This window comes from Suricata suricatta, chromosome 14 (assembly GCF_006229205.1).
Source record: "Suricata suricatta isolate VVHF042 chromosome 14, meerkat_22Aug2017_6uvM2_HiC, whole genome shotgun sequence".
Lineage (NCBI taxonomy): Eukaryota > Metazoa > Chordata > Mammalia > Carnivora > Herpestidae > Suricata > Suricata suricatta.
Window position 1 is genome coordinate 222,010 of NC_043713.1, and position 15,610 is coordinate 237,619.

The window sequence follows — 15,610 nt, forward strand, 5'->3', positions numbered from 1 at the left end:
ATCCAGCAAGCCTGTCATTCAAAATAGAAGGAGAGATAAAGGTGTTCCCAAATAAACAAAAATTGAGAGAATTCATGACCACCAAACCAGCCCTACAAGAAATCCTAAGAGGAACTCTATGAGGGAAATGTTGCAAAGAACACAAGGTGCCAGAGAAGAGACACCACTATAAACATGAATTCTACGGAGAACACAATGAATCTAAATCCACATTTTTCAATAATAACACTGAATGTAAATGGACTGAACGCTCCAAACAAACAGGGTAGCAGAATGGATAAAAAAACAAAATCCATCTATTTGCTGTCTACAAGAGACTCATTTTAGACCTGAGGATACCTTCAGGTTGAAAGTAAAGGGATGGAGAAATATATATCATGTGGCTGGAAGCCAAAAGAAAGTCAGTGTAGCCATACATATATCAGACAAACTGGACTTTAAAGTAAAGGCAGTAACAAGAGATGAAGAAGGACATTATATAATAATTACAGGGTCTCTCCATCAGGAAGAGCTAACAATTATAAACATTTATGTGCCAAAATCGGGAGCGCCCAAATACATAAAACAATTAATCACAGACAGAAACAATTTTATTGGCAAGAATGTGCTCATTGCAGGGGACTTTAATACTCCACTGACAGCAATGGATAGATCAACCAGACAGAAAATCACTAAAGAAACAATGGACCTGAATGACACTTGGGAATAGATGGAACTGATAGATATATTTAGAACTCTGCATCCTGAAGTTAGGAAATTCACCTTCTTTTTGAGTGCACATGGCACGTTCTCCAAGATAGATCACATACGGGGGCATAAGCAACCCTCCATAAGTATAAAGGAATAGAGATCATACTATGCACACTTTCAGATCACAATGCTATGAAACTTGAAATTAACCACAGGAAAAAGTCTGGAAAACCTCCAAAAATGTGGAGGTTAAAAACCACCCGACTAAAGAATGATTGGGCTAATCAGGCAATTAGAGAAGAAATTTAAAAATATATGGAAACAAATGAAAACAAAAACACAACAATCCAAAATCTCTGGGACGCAGCAAAGGCAGTCTTACGAGGAAAGTATATTGCAATCCAGGCCTATTTCAACAAACTAGAAAAGGTGCAAATTCAAAATCTAACAGAGCACCTAATGGAACTTGAAGGGGAGCAGCAAGAGCACCCCAAACCCAGCAGAAGAAAAGAAATAATAAAAATCAGGGCAGAAATAAACAATATAGAATCCAAAAAAAAAAAAAAAACAGTTGAGCAGATCAATGAAACCAAGAGTTGGTTCTTTGAAAAAATAAACAAAATTGATAAACCTCTAGCCAGGCTCCTTAGAAACAAAAGAGAGAGCACCCAGATAGACAAAATCATGAATCATTGCAGGGTACAAAACCAATGTACAGAAATAGGTTGCATTCCTATACACCAATAATGAAGCAGCGGAAAGAGAAATCAAGAGACTGATCTTGTTCACAATTGCATGAAAAACCATAAAATACCTAGGAGTAAACCTAACCAAGGATGTAAAAAACCTATATGATGAAAACTATAGAAAACTTATGAAAGAGATTGAAGAAGAAACCAAGAAATGGAAAAACATTCCCTGTACATGGATCGGAAGAATAAACATTGTGAAAATGTCATTACTACCCAAAGCAATCTACACATTCAGTGCAATCCCCATCAAATTGCACCAGCATTCTTCTCAAAGCTACAACAAGCTATCCTCAAATTTGTAAGGAACCACAAAAGACCCTGAATAGCCAAAGTAATATTGAAAAAGAAAACCAAAATGGGAGGCATCACAATCCCACACTTTAGCCTCTACTACAAAGCTGTCATCATGAAGACAGGATGGTATTGGCACAAAAACAGACAAGAGACCAAGGGAATAGAATAGAGAACCCAGAACTGGGCCCACAAATGTATGGCCAATTAATTTTTGACAAAGCAGGAAAGAGTATCCGATGGAAAAAAGACTGCCTCTTTAGCAGGTGGTGCTGGGAGAACTGGACAGCAACATGCAGAAGAATGAAACTAGACCACTTTCTTACACCATACACAAAAATAAACTCAAAATGGCTGAAGGACCTGAATGTGAGACAGGAAATCATCCAAACCCTTGAGGAGAAAGTAGGAAACAACCTCCTTGACCTCAACTGCAGCAATTTCCTGCTCAACACATCCTCAAAGGCAAGGGAAATGAAAGCAATAATGACCTACTGGGACCTCATCAAGATAAAAAGCTTCTGCACTGCAAAGGAGACAATCAAGAAAACTAATAGCGAACCAACGGAATGGGAAAAGATAGTCGCAAATGACATATCAGATAAAGGGCTAGTATCCAAAATCTACAAAGAACTCACCAAACTCCACACCTGAAAAACAAATAACCCAGTGAAGAAATGGGCAGAAGACATAAACAGACACTTCTCCAAAGAGGACGTCCAGAAGGCCTACAGGCACATGAAACGATGCTCAACATCACTCATTATCATGGAAATACAAATTAAAACCACACTGAGATACCACCTCACGCCAGTCAGAGTCACTAAAATGAACAAGTCAGGAGACTATAGATGCTGGCGAGGGTGTGGAGAGACAGCACCTATACTGTTGGTGGGAATGTAAACTGGTGCAGCTGCTCTGAAAAACACTGTGGAGGTTCCTCAAAAAACTATCAATAGAACGCCCCTATGACCCAGCAATAGCACTGCTAGGGACTTACCCAAGGGATACAGAAGTGCTGATGCATAGGAGCACATGTACCCCAGTGTTCATAGCAGCACTGTCAACAATAGCCAAATCATGGAAAGAGCCTAAATGCCCATCACCTGATGAGTGGATCAAGAAGATGTGGTATATATACACAATGGAGTACTACATGGCAATGAGAAAGAATGAAATCTGTCCATTTGTATGAACGTGGATGAACCTCGAGGGTGTTATGCTGAGTGAAATAAGTCAGGCGGAGAAGGACAGATACCATATGTTTTGCACTCATAGGTCCAACAGGAGAACAGGAGAAACCTAATGGAGGATCATGGGGAGGGGAAGGGTGAAAGAGAGTTGGGGAGAGAGAGGGACGCAAAACCTGAGAGACTATTGAATACTGAAAACAAACTGAGGGTTAAAGGGGGAGGGGGTGGGAGAAAAGAGGTGGTGGTGATGGAGGAGGGCACTTGTGGGGAAGAGCACTGGGTGTTATATGGAAACCAATTTGACAATAAACTATTTTAAAAAATAATGATATACAGCATCAGAGATATTGCAAGTTTGGTTCCAAACAAACCACTGCAATGAAACAAATATTGCAATAGAGCAAGTCAAGTGATTTTTGTTTCCCCGTGCATATAAAAATTATGTTTACACTATACTGTAGTCTATTAAGTACATAAGAGCATTATGTCTAAAAACAGTACACACCTTAATTTGAAAAATTTATTGCTAAAAAAATGTTAACCATCACTGAGCCTTCTGTGAGTCAGAATCTGTTTGCTGGTGAGGGTCTTGCCTCAGTGCTGATGGCTGCTAACTGATCAGGGTGGTGGTTGCTTGTCGGAGCCACTCAAACTGCCCGCAGTTTGAAGAACTGACGACACCGGGATTCGTTGCAGAGACTTTTATCGGTTTTCTTCCTTCTTCTTCCTTCCCCCTGCGCAAAGCACCCTCCCTTATATATGTACCGTGCAGGCTACACGGCCGCTCATGATTGGCTGACAGCAACAGGGCTAACTAATTTCGTGGCTTTGCATTGGTCGTACACTTATCGCGGTATCTGGCTGGGAGGTGGGTCACCAGAGGCAGGCGGGCCATATTTGTCATGTGCTTGGGCGGATTGCCAAGGCGCCATCTTGCCTCCGCCTCCCACAGTTGCTGAAGGCAGAGATGGCCACAACAGTTTCTTAAAACAAGACAGCAGTGAAGTTTGCCACACCACCTGAGGCTTCCTTCACAAACAATTTCTCTGTAGCAGTGCTATTCGATAGCATTTTACCCACAGTAGAACTTCTTTCAAAACTGGAGCAAATCCTCTCAAACACTGCCACTGCCTTATCAACCAAAGGTATGTCATATTCTAAACCCTTTGTTGCCATTTCAACAATTTTCATAGCACCTTCACCAACAGTAGATTCCATCTTAAAAAACCAATGTCTTTGCTCATCTATAAGAAGGAACTCTCCACTGGTTCAGGTTTTATCATGAGACGGCGGCAATTCAGTCCCATCCTCAGGCTCTACTTCCCGTTCTAGTGCTATTTCCGCCACAGCTGTGGTTACTTACTCCCCTGAAGTCCTGAACCCCTCACTGTCATCCATGAAGGCTGCAGTCAACCGCTTCCAAACTCCTGTTAAGGTTGATATTTTGGCCTCTTCCTATGAATTACAAATTTTTAAAAAATGTTAATTCCAGTGTAGTTAACATACAGTGGTCTATTAGTTTCAGGTATACAATATAGTAATCCAACAGTTCATACATTACTCAGTGCTCATCAAGTGCCTTCATCCCCTTCACCTATTTCACCCATCACCCCATCCACCTTCCCTCTGGTAACCACCAGTGTGTTCTCTATAGTTAAGAGTGTTTGGGGCATCTGGCTGGCTCAGTTGGAAAAGCATGTGACTCTTGATATTGGGGTTCTGAGTTTGAGCCCCATGTTGGGTGTAGAGACTACTTAAAAAATTTTTTTAAAGGAGTGTTTTCAGGGTGCCTGGGTGGCTCAGTTGGTTGAGCGGCCAACTTCGGCTTAGGTCATGATCTAGTGGCTCATGGGTTTGAGCTCCGCATCAGTCTCTGTGCTGACAGCACAGAGCCTAGAGCCTGCTTCCGATTCTGTCTCTCTCTCTGCTCCTTCCCCACTTCTGCTCTGTCACTCTCTTTCAAAAATGAAAAAATAAACATTAAAAAAATTTTTTAAGTATTTTGGTTTGTCTTTTTTTACTTTGTTCATTTATTTTGTTTCTTAAGTTCCATCTATGAGTGAAATTATATGGTATTTGTTTCTCTGACTGGTTTATTTCACTTAGCATTATACTCTCTAGATCCATCCATATTGTTGCAAATGGCAATATTTTGTTCTTTTTAGTAGCTGAAAAACATTCCATTATACATATACACATATATGTACATATATATAATGGAATGTTCTTCAGCCATTAAAAAGAACAAAATATTGCCATTTGCAAGAACATGGATGGATCCAGAGAGTATAATGCTAAGTGAAATAAGCCAGATCATATATATATATATACTATTACATCTTCTTTATCCATTCATCTATCAATGGACACTTGGGCCGCTTTCATAGTTTGACTATTGTACATAATGCTCCAATGAACATAGGATAAATCCCCTTGAATTAGTGTTTTCGTATTCTTTGGGTAAGTACCCACTAGAGTGATTCCTGGATCATAAGGTGGTTCTACTTTTAATTTAAAAAAAAATTATGTCTTTATTTTTTTGAGAGACAGAGAGACAGAGCTTGAGCAGGGGAGGGACAGAGAGAGAGAGGAGGACACAGTGTCCGAAGCAGGCTCCAGGCTCTGAGCTGTCAGCACAGAGCCCAAGGTGAGGCTTGAACCCACGGACTGTGAGATCATGACCTGAGCTGAAGTCGGCTGCTTAACCAACTGAGCCACCCAGGCGCCTCTATTTTTAATTTTTGAGGAACCTACGTACTGTCTTCCACACTGGCTGCACCAGTTTGTATTCTCACAAACAGTGCATGATGGTTCCTTTTTCTCCATCTCCTTACCAATACCTGTTGTTTCTTGTTTTTGATTCTAACCATTCTGACAGGTATGAGGTGATATCTCGCTGTGGTCCTGATTTGCATTTCCCTAATAATGAGTGATGTTGTGCATCTTTTCATGTGTGTGTTGGCCATCTTGATATCTTTTTTGAAGAAATGTCTCTTCATGTCTCATTTTTTAATTGGATTGTTTCTTGGGTGTTGAGTTTTGTAAAAGTTCCTTATATATTTTGGAGACTAATCCTTTATTGGATCTATTGTTTGCAAATATCTTCTCTCATTCCGTAGGTTGTCTTTTAGTTTTGCTGGTTGTTTCCATTGTTGTACAGAAGCTTTTGGTTTTGATGTAGTCCCAACAGTTTATTTTTGCTTTTGTTTCCCTTGCCTCAAGAAACATATCTAGAAAGATGTTGCTATGAGCAATATTAAAGAAATTACTGCCTGTGTTCTCTTCTAGGATTTTTATAGCTTCAGGCCTCACATTTAGGTCCTTAATCCATATTGAATTTATTTTTGTGTATAAGAAAGTGGTTGTTTTCCCAACACCAAAGAGAGATTTTTTTTCCTCATTGCATATGCTTTCCTCCTTTGTTGAAGATTGATTTACCATATTAATGTGGGGTTATTTCTGGACTTTCTATTCTGTTCCATTGATCTATGTGTCTATTTTTGTGTCAGTAACATACTGTTTTGATTACTACAGTTCTGTAATATAACTTGAAGTCTGGAGTTTTGATACCTCCAGTTTTCGTCTTTCAAGATTGCATTGGCTATCTATTCAGAGTCTTTCTGTAGTTCCATACAAATTTTGGATTGTTTGTTCTAGTTCTGTGAAATATGCTGTTGGTATTTTGATAGGGATTGCATTAAATATGTAGATTGCTTTAGGTAGTATAGCAATGTAACAATATTTGTTCTTCCAGTCCACAAGCACAAAATGTCTACTTTTTTAGCGCATCACCTTCAATTTCTTTTATCAATGTTTTATAGTTTTCAGAGTACAGGTCTTTCACCTTGTTGGTTAAGTTTATTCCTAGGTATTTTATTGGGGGAGGTACACAAATTTTTTTAATGTTTTATTCATTTAAAAAAAATTTAATGTTTATTTTTGAGAGAGACAGATACAGAGCATGAGCTGGGGAGGGACAGAGAGAAAGGGAGACACTGAATCCAAAGCAGGCTCCGGGCTCTGAGCTGTCAGCACAGAGCCCAATTCGGGCTCGAACCCACAAACTGTGAAATCATGACCTGAGCCAAAGTCGGATGCTTAACTGGCTGAGCCTTCCAGATGCCTCTGTTTTATTCATTTTTGAGAGTACAAACGGGAGGGGCAGAGAGAGGATTTGAAGCTGGCTCTTTGCTGATAGCAAGACCAATGTGGGCCTTGAACTCATGACCTGTGAGATCGTGACCTAAGCCGGAGTCAGAAGCTCAACTGAGCCAGCCAGGTGCCCCAAATCACAAATGTTCTCAATGGTATCTAGAATGTTGAATCCTTTCCACAAGGTTTCCTATTTAATTTGCCCAACATCCATCAGAAGAATATCTATGGCAGATACAGCCTTACAAAATGTATTTCTTAAAAAGATCTTAAAGTTGAAATTACTCCTTGATCCATGGTCTACAGAATGGATGCTGTGTTAGCAGTCAGGAAAACAACACTAATCTCATTGCACATCTCCATCAGAGTTCTTGGGTGACCAGGTGCATTGTCAATGAAGAGCAATATTTTAAAATTTATCTTTTTCCGAGTGGTAGGTCTCAACAGTGGATTTAAAATTTTTAGCAAACCATGTTGTAAACAGGTGTGCTGCCATCCAGGTTTTGTTGTTGCATTTCTAGAGCGCAGGCAGAGTACACATAGCATAAAACTTAAGGATTTTCATAAAGGGCATTGAGCATCGGCTTCAACTTCAAAGTCACCAGGTACTTTAGCCCCTAACAAGAGAATGGGCCCGTCTTTGAAGTGTGAAGCCAGGCATTGACTTCTCTCCAGTTTAAAGTCCTAGATGGCATATTCTTCCAACGGAAGACTGCCTCATCTACATAGAAAATCTGCTAACTAGTAGCCACCTTCGTGAACTACCTTAGCTAGATCTTCCGGATAATTTTCTGCAGCTTCTACATCAGCACTCACTGCTTCATCTTATACTCGTATGTTGTTGAGGTGACTTCTTTCCTTAAGGCCCAGGAACCAACCTGAGCTTCAAAATTTTCTCCTGCAACTTCCTCCCCTCTCTTAGCCTTCACAGAACTGATGAGAGTTAGGACCTTGCTCTGGATTAGGCTTTGGCTTAAGGGAATGTTGTGGCTGGTTTCATCTTCTATCCATCTACCAAACTCTCTCTGTGTCAGCAGTAAGGCTGTTTTGCTTTCTTAACATTTGTGAGTTCATTGGGTAACTTTTTACCTTCCTTCAAAAACTTTCCTTTGCATTCACAACTGGACTGTTTGGCACAAAGACACCTAACTTTTGGCTTATCTCAGCTTTCAACATGCCTTCCTCACCAATCTTCATCATTCCTAACTTTTGATTTAAAGTGAGAGTTGTACAACTCTTCCTTTCACTTGAACACTGAGAGGCCACTGTGGGGTTATTAACTAGCCTAATTCCAATACTGTGGTGTCTCAGGGAATAGGGAGGCTGAGAAATGGGGAATGGCCAGTGGGTGGAGGGTCAGAGTACACAGCAGACACCATCACTGAGTCACCACATATGCAGCCATACCATGCAATCCGTGTTCATGGAATTATACCTTATGTAGTCTTTGACGTGTGCCCTCTAAGTTCACTAGTATGTGAGAGTCATGCCCATGTATATTTTGAGGCATACTCTTTCATCTTTACAGGTATATATGTCAATAAGTACACCTCACTTTATCTATTTTTCTGCAACTGAATACTTGCATTTCTCTTAGTGTAAGGTTGAGCATTGGCCACTATCATAGAGAACACAAATTTGAGGGTTTCTCCCAGGAGTTCAACTCTGGTCTCTTAGCAGGCCTGGACATAGAGAATTTTACACTTAAGAAAACTTTCAGTACTAGGTGATAGGTTCTTTCTCCTCCTGACCATTTCCTACCCAAAGTGAGGGGTTCGTGGGGCACATGGGTGGCTCAGGATAAGTGTCTGCCTTCAGCTCAGGTCATAATCTCATGGTTCATGAGTCTAAGCCTGTGTAGGGCTCTCTGCTGTCAGCAAAGAGCCTGCTTCAGATCCTCTGTCTCCCTCTCTCTCTGCCCCTCCCCAACTCATTCACTTTCCCTCTCTCAAAAATAAATAAATTAATAAAAGCTCTAAGGGGTGCCTTGGTGGCTCAGTCGGTTGAGCATCCAATTTCAGCTCAAGTCATGATCTCATGGTTTGTGAGTTTGAACCCTTCGTCAGGCTCTGTGCTGACAGCTCGGAGACTGGAGCCTGGATTCTGTGTCTCCCCCTCTCTCTGCTCCTCACTCACTCCTGCTCTGTCTCTCTCTCTCTCAAAAAAAATAAACATTAAAAAAATTTTTTTCAAAGTGAGGGGTCCTTTTGGAGCTCCTTTGTTTCTCTTGAGGTGGGGTGGAATACCCCTTTCTTCCCCAAAAAGAAGAGAATGCACATGGAAATACATGTCACTCCACAACTCCCTCCAAAGAAATGTCACACTGTTCCCCAAAACATTTTCTCACTTCCTCTCATGTATCCTAAGGAGTAATGAACAAAGAATGTGTAAGCTATTCTTTCCTCTGTAACATCTAGAGAAAGCTAGTCTGGACTCTTGCTTTGAAACATGTAAGCATTTTATTTAAAACATTTTTGGGGGGGGCGCCTGGGTGGCTCAGTCGGTTAAGCATCTGGCTTCGGCTCAGGTCATGATCTCATGGTTTGTGGGTTCGAGCCCTGCGTTGGGCTCTGTGCTGACTGCTAGCTCAGAGCCGGGAGCCTGTTTCAGATTATGTGTCTCCCTCTCTCTCTGACCCTCTCCTGCTTGTGCTATCTCTCTCTGTGTCTCAAAAAATAAATTAAAAAAAAATTAAGGAAAAAAAAAAGAAAAACATTTTTAAGTTTATTTATTTTGAGAGGGAGAAAGACAGCACTGAGTGGAGGAGTGGCAGAGAAAGCACCCCAACCAGGCTCCACACTGTCAGTGAAGAGCCTGATGTGGGGCTGGATCCCATGAACTGTGAGATCATGTCCTGAGCTGAAATCAAGAGTCAGATGCTCAACTGACTGAGCCACCGAGGCATCCCTGAAACATGGAAGCATTTTAAATCATTTATTTTCAGTTTAGGGCCTCTGCTGAAATTTGAGAGAGAGAAAACTCTCACTTTAACATTGTCTTACGTCTGACTTAAAACATTTCTTGGGCCGCCTGGGTGGCTCAGTCGGTCAAGCGTCCAACTTCAGCTCAGGTCATGATCTCACAGTCTGTGGGCTCTGTGCTGACAGCTAGCTCAGAGCCTGGAGCCTGTCTTCGGATTCTGTGACTCCCTCTCTCTCTGACCCGCCCCTACTCATGCTCTCTCTTCTCTCTCTCAAAAATAAATAAAACACTAAAAAAGTTTAAAAAACATTTCTTTTAAAAAAATGCAAATTCCTCTTAAAGAGTTATAAGGCTCTCTAGTCATTTTTCATTACAACAATTAGTTCAGTCAAATTACTCTCTTCCTCAACTCAGGCCAGTTGCTCTGAAGGAATGGGCACTCTGTTTGGACACATGTACCCTTTCACAATTAGGACACACAGGGACACATGCTCCCTCCAAATATCTCTCTTGCTCTTGAGTATTTCAGAAAGCATTACTTAATGCTTATGTGTAGTCATTTTTTAAATGAAGAAGTCAATTTCTAAAGATAAAATGCAATTCAAGCAGTTTGATTCACTCAATGATTTAGCCTACTTATTTCCGTTTTCTAGATGATCAGATACATTTTGACTGAATGAAAGGCAAGATGAGGAGCTTTGGTCAAATAACCAATTTTTCTTGACTATATTGGTGGCTTTTCAATTCAGTCTATGAGGTCACTATCAGCAAAATCAAAGATAAGAAAACTACAGACTTATGTTTTTTTGAATTAGACATAAATCTTCAAAAAATACTGGCAAACTTATTCCAGCAACATACTTTTAAAAATTAATGTGACCAAATAGGATTTATCCTGGGAATGAAAATTTGGTTTAACATACAAAAGTCAATGGAGTACGCCATATTGAGAGTAAAAGACAAAATCCACATGATCATCTCAATGGATGCATAAAAGTCATTTCGCAAAATTTTCATAGTAAACAAAACAAGAAGCTCTCAACCAAATAGGAATAGAAGAGAATTTTCTCAACCTCATAAAGGGCATTTGTGAAAACCCACAGCGAATGTCTTATTTAATAGTGCGAGTCTGAACATTTTCTGCTCCAGCTCAGGAACAAGACAAGATACCTGCTCTCGCCACTTCTGTCAACACTGTGCTGCGTGTCCTAGCCAGGGCAGTTAGGGGAGAAAAAAATAAAATCCATCCAGACCCTTTCATGAAGATGGCACTGAAGGCGGAGAAGGAAGCCCCTGCCCCTCCCAAAGCCAAAGCCATAGCAAAGGCTTTGAAGGCCAAGAAAGCAGTGCTGAAAGGCGTCTAGTCATAAAAAAAAGACCTGCACGTCACCTACATTTTGAAGGCCCAAGACACCGCATCTCCGAGGACAGCCCGAATACCCTCGGAAGAGCCCCGGGATAAACCAGCTTGGCCACTACACCATCACCAAGCTCCCTCGGACGACCGAGTCAGCCGTGAAGAAGACAGGAGACAGCACCCTTGTGTTCATTATGGATGTCAAGGCCAACAAGCACCAGATCGAAAAGGCTGTGAAGAAGCTCTATGACACTGACGTGGCCAAGGTCAATGCTCAGATCAGGCCCAATGGAGAAAAGAAGCAGATGTTCGACTGGCTCCTGACTATGATGCTTTCAGTGTTGCCAACAAAACTGGGATCATCTGAACTGAGTCCTGCTGGCTAAACCCAAATATAAATTTTTTCAAACACACACAAAAATACATCCAGACTGAAAAAGAAGTAAAACTGTCCTTGTTTTCAGATGGCAAGATCTTATATATGGAAAACCCTAAGGAATCCAAATAAAAAACTATTCCAAGTAATGAATGGTTCACAAGACCAATATACAAAAACCAGTATTTCTGGGGCACCTGGGTGGTTCAATTGGCTAAGCCTCTGACTTTGGCTCAGGTCATGATCTCATGGTTCGTGAGTTCCAGCCCCACATCAGGCTGTCTGCTTTCAGCACAGAGCCCACTTTGGATCCTCTGTACCCCTCTCTCTCTGCCCCTCCCCTACTCTCGAGCACATGCGAGCTTGCTCTTAAAAATAAACAAACATTAGAAAATAATAATAATCGATTGTATTTCTATACCCCAGTTATGACTCTTCTGAAAATATTTAAAATAACAATTCTATTTAAATATCATCAAAAAAGAATACTTAGGAATAAATTTTACCTTCCCCTAAAAAAAAGTACAAGATGTGAACACTGAAAATATAAAGGATATAGAAATAAAGAAGACCCAAATAAATGGAAAGACATCCTATATCCATGGAAGACAACATTGTCAAGATGGCAATACAGTACTCTCTAAACTGGTGTACAGAGAGAGCACAAGCCCTATCAGAATTCTAGCTACTTTTCTTTGCAGAAATTGACAAGCTAACCCTAAAGTTCATATGGAAATGAAAGAAGCCCAGAATAGCTAAGTCAATTATGAAAAGGAATAAAGTTGGACGACTCACATGTCCTAATTTCAAGAGTTACTACAAAGCTACACTAATCAAGACAGTGCGGTACTGACATGACACTAGACATATAAACCAATGGAATAGAGCTGAGAATCCAGAAATATATCCTTACCTTTAAAGTCAATTAATATTCTGGAACAGAACAGAAAACCCAGAAATGGACCCACAACTACATGGTCAATTAATCTTTGACAAAGCAGGAGAGTATCTAAAGGAAAAAAGACAGTCTCTTCAGCAAATGGAAAAGGGAAAACTGGAGAGCAACATGCAGAAGAATGGAACTATACCACTTTCTTACACCATACACAAAAGTAAATTCGAAATGGAGGAAAGACCTGAATGTGAGACAGGAAATCATCAAAATCCTAGAGGAGTGAACAGGCAAAAACCTGTTTAACCTCAGTCAGAGCTACTTCTTTCTGGACACATCAACAGAGGCAAAGGAAACCAAAGCAAAAATGGACCATTGGGATCTTATCGAGATAAAAATCTTCTGGACAGCACAGGAAATAAACAACAAAACTAAAAGGGCAGCCTATGGAATGAGAGAAGATATTTGCAATGACCTATCTGACAATGGGTTGGTATCCAAAATCTATAAATAACTTATCAAACTCAGGGCACCTGGGTGGCTCAGTTAGTTAAGTGTCCAGCTTTGGCTCAGGTCACAATCTCACGGTTTATGAGTTTGAGCCCCACATCGGGCTTTGTGCTGACAGCTCAGAGCCTGGAGCCTGCTTCAGACTGTGTTTTCCTCTCTATATACCCCTCCCCTGGTCATGCTCTGTCTCTGTCTCTCAAAAAGAAGTATTAAAAAAATTTACTAAAAAAAAACAAAAAAAAGAACTTATCAAACTCAAAACCCCAACAAACAAACAATCCAGTTAAGAAATAGGCAGTAGACACAAATAGACTTTTTTTTCCCCAAAGAAGACTACCAGATAGCTAACAGACACATGAAAAGATGCTCACACCACGCCTGTCAGAATGGCTAAAGTAACAACACACAGGACAACAGATGTTGGTGGGTATGTGGAGAATGTTGCTGTTCTACTGTTCTGTTGGTGGGAATGCAAACTGGTGCAGCCACTCTCAAAAACAGGATGGAGGATCCTCAAAAAGTTAAAAATAGAACTACCCTATGACCCAGCAATTGCACTACTAGGTACTTACCCAAAGGATACAAAAAATGCTAATTCAAAGACTCATGCCCCCCATTGCTTATAGCAGCACTATCACCAATAGCCAAAGTATGGTAAGAGCTCAAATGTCTACCAACTAACTGATGAAAGGGTAAAGAAGATGGGCCGCGGTGGGACGTGTCTCAAGGTTCATGGGCCTGAACCCCATGCTGGGCTTTATGTTGACAGTGTGGGATCCGCTTGGGATTCTCTTTCCCTCTATCTCTGCCCCTCCTCCACTCACACATATGCATGTGCAGGCACTCTCTCTTTAGCAAGATGCGGTGTATGTATATACAATAGAATATTACGCAGCCATCAAAAGGAATGAAATCTTGCCATTTGCAGTGATGTAGATGGAGCTAGTGTGTCTGTTCCTGTCCCAGGGCGCGGCGGTAAATCTGGTCGTAGGTTCCTGAGGGTGGGAGAGAGAACAGCGGAGCAGGGAGCACAGAGAGCGGAGGCAAGACAAGGTTTCTGATCAAGCCCCATTTATTGAGAAAAAATCCACCTTTTAAATAAGGTACAGGGCAGGAAGCGAAGCAGCTGACCTAGGTTGGTTGCTAGGATACAGAGTCAATTGATTAAAGCTAGGGAAAGGAGGAACCAAACTAAAGTTTTTAGCACAGCGCCTGATGGCCGACACCACCCTGCCTGTAGGCGGTTGATCTTTGTTCTTTTTGCTTCTCCTGACAGGGAGTGGCACTTCCCTGCCTATATTTGTAATTCAGGTAACTCCCCTCAGGGATATTTCCTGCCAGTAAATTGCCAAGCAGCTGAATCTTTGCAGCTTCCCACAAGAGTGTATTATGCTAAGTGAAATAAGTCAGAGAAAGACAAATACGATGATTTAACACATATGTGCAGTTTAAGAAACAAAATAGATGAAAATATAGGAAAGGAGAAAAAAGAGAGGGAAACAAATCAGAAGAGAATCTTAAATAGAACGAACAGGGTTGCTGGTGGAACATGGGTGGGGAATGGGCTAGATGGGTGATTGGCATGAAGGAGGGCATTTGTCATGTTGAGCAGTGGGTGTTACAATGTACGTGACAAATCAGCAAATTATATTCCTGAAAACAATATTATACTAAATGTTAATTAAGCAGAATTTAGGTAAAAATTTGAAGACAAAATATAATATTTAAAACTATTTTCAATTAGGGCCACCCATTGGCAGTGGCAGAAGAAAATTTTGATGATCAAGCTTAAAACCTATGAACAGTCCAGCCAAGCTGTCTCCGGCCTTGAGCTGGGAGTGATGACACTGTCCTGCCCTGCAGGTGGCTGATCTTAGGTCAGGGCACACATCTCTTCCCCTGGCTGCTCTTCTGGCAGCTCTCCACAACAACAAGCAAAAACTGGGAACAGCCCAAATGTTAATTAGCTGATAGGTAAATAAAATGCAGTATATCCACATGATGAAATATTAACCAGCAATAAAAAGGAACTAATCCTGATGCCTGCTACAATATGAACCTTAAGATCATTATGCTAAATGAAAGCAGTCACAGGGGCTCCCGGGTGGCTCCGGTGAGTGTCCAACTTCAGCTCAGGCCATGATCTCACGGTTCTGGGTTCCAGCCCAGAGTCAAGCTCAGTGCTGACAGCTCAGAGCCTGGAGTCTGCTTCACATTCTGTGTCTCCCTCCCTCTCTGCCCCTCCCCTGCTTGTGATCTCTGTCAAAAACAAAAACATTAAAAAAAACATTTAAATTAGACTACACATGTTTCTACTTAAGATGTCTAGAATAGGCAAATCTGCAGAGATGGGAAACAAGCTGGCGGGTGCCATAGGGAAATGGCAATGATGCTAACTGGGTACAAGATATTTTTCAGGATGATAAAGACATTCTACAAATAGATCATAGTGCTGGTCTTTTTTTTTTTTTTTTT

The 15,610-nt window shown here is 41.0% G+C and overlaps 1 protein-coding gene and 1 pseudogene across 2 annotated transcripts in view; one reads left to right on the forward strand and one right to left on the reverse strand.

Annotated features, from left to right (window-relative positions):
• Positions 1-15,610, reverse strand: part of LOC115277628 (probable 2-ketogluconate reductase) — a 36,346-nt gene that overhangs the window by 19,573 nt on the left and 1,163 nt on the right. For both annotated transcript variants that reach the window (XM_029921912.1, XM_029921911.1), the window contains exon 2: positions 4,290-4,381. The gene's annotated coding sequence lies outside the window, so the exon portion shown is untranslated. The remainder of the gene's footprint in view (positions 1-4,289; positions 4,382-15,610) is intronic.
• Positions 11,194-11,724, forward strand: LOC115277629 (annotated as a pseudogene).